The following is a 2,027-nucleotide window of genomic DNA, read 5'->3' on the forward strand; positions in this document are numbered from 1 at the left end:
GTTACTTTTACTTGAGTAAAGAAGTTGAAAAGAAGATGTCTGTTAGGTTAATTAGCTTCTCTAAATTCTCTTACTGTAGGTGTGACTGTGTGTGTGAATTAAAATTTCGTTGTTCTTGTGACAATGACAATAAAGATAAATTGAATTGAATAAATTGAATGGTTGTTTGTCCTGTTTGTCTCTATGTTGCCCTGCAATGGACTGGCGATCTGTCCAGGGTGGACCCCGCCTCTCGCCCGTAGACAGCTGGAGATAGGCACTAGCATCCCTTTCCATCCCGCTTGGGATAAGCGTGACGGAAAATGGATGGATGGATGTTTGCATCCATCAGTGCCAGATTATTCCTGAGCATTTGGTGTAGAGAGCTTTCAAGCCTGCCTCTGTCTGATCTGTTTGCCTAGCCTGTCCTCCGACTCCTGTAGGATTATTCTATGGACTGAACCTGGATCTGCCTCTTGACTTCGCCCTGTGGATTATCCTGCCTTTCTTCTTCTGCTCAGGTCTGATTTCCTGTCAATTCTGCAGCCTTCTAGGCTTCTGCATCTGGAACTCTCTGGCTGCGTTTGCTGCGTCTTATCAGCCAATCGGCTGGAATCATCCTCGTTTTCATGGACTGAACTGTCAAACCAGGTTAGTGACTCACGCGTTCATAATCATCCATCAGATTATTGGAGACACTAACCTGTGTTTTTCTCCTATAGACGTTCCTGTGATAGACGCCCTAGCTGCTGCTTCTGCAAAACCACTGGTTTAGATAAATGCTTTAAGTTATTCCACCTTCTGTTCTGCCTCAATTCTGGGTCCTTTGTTCTGAGTCCTGAAACTTCATCATGATTCTGTTTAAGATTCGAACTGATTCCGATTCAGTTCTAATTCTGATCTTGAATCTGGTTCCTTTGTGGTGAACATTCTGACTAATTCAGACACTGATTTTAATTCCAGTTCTCTGGTTCTTCATAAAAAAACACTTTTAACAGATCTAAACAGCAAAGTTGGGATAGCTGGAATGTCTCAAAGTCTTTCCATCTCTGTCCCATCCATCATGAAGTGCTGCAATCAGTCCACTGGTCTTTAATGTGTGCAGGCAGAGAGGAGGGAGGGAAAGAGTGACAAAGTAAAAGACTAAAGGAGCAAAGGAATGACAATGAACAACAGAGTGGAAGAAGTGAGAGAGTGAGAGAAGAGGAGGACGATGAAGGGAGGGTCGAGCAAGCGGATGGGAGGAGGAGGAGCCTGATGAAGAGGAGGGATGACAGGAGAAGTGGCTGTTGCCGCGGCAGCAGAGCAGGACAGATCTGAGACGGAACAACAACTCCTCCACCTCTTTTTTTTGTTTTAATTCTCCTTCTTTCTTCATCCTCCTGGGCTCATCAGCTGATTTCACTTGGAAAACCTGCTGCTTCCTCTTCCTCCTCTTCCTCCTCAGCTTCATCAACGCGCGGGCAGCGGAGGTAAGTAGGATGAAAACTGCTCCAGATTCAACGCTGAGAATAGAAAGAAGAGAAGGGAGTGGAGGAGCGGGACGGGACGACTGGGAGGAAGAGTTTGGAGAGAGAGGCTGAACTTCCAGAGAGAGAGAGAGAGAGAGAGAGAGGGGCAGAGATGGGATCTGTTTGGATTCAGGACAGAAGAGCAAAGAAACCAACACAGCAAAGTGTTTGGGTCACAGTCAGGGTGTGACACCGGTTAGTGTGTGAGCAATTAGTATCTGATCAGTTAGTTTGTGATCAATTAGTGTGTGATAGTTAGTGTGGGAGCAATTAGTGTCTGATCAGTTAGTGTTTGTGTAATCAGTTAGTGTGTGATCAGTTAGTGTGTGATCAATTAGTGTGTGATCAATTAGTGTCTGATCAGTTAGTGTGTGAACAATTAGTGTGTGATCACCTAGTGTTTGTGTAATCAGTGTGTGATCAATTAGTGTATGATCAGTTGGTGTGTGAACAATTAGTGTGTGATCAGTTAGTGTCTGAACAGTTAGTGTGTGATCACCTAGTGTTTGTGTAATCAGTGTGTGATCAATTAGTGTA

The sequence above is a fragment of the Cyprinodon variegatus genome, unplaced genomic scaffold, assembly GCF_000732505.1.
Source record: "Cyprinodon variegatus isolate N-32 unplaced genomic scaffold, C_variegatus-1.0 Scaffold665, whole genome shotgun sequence".
Lineage (NCBI taxonomy): Eukaryota > Metazoa > Chordata > Actinopteri > Cyprinodontiformes > Cyprinodontidae > Cyprinodon > Cyprinodon variegatus.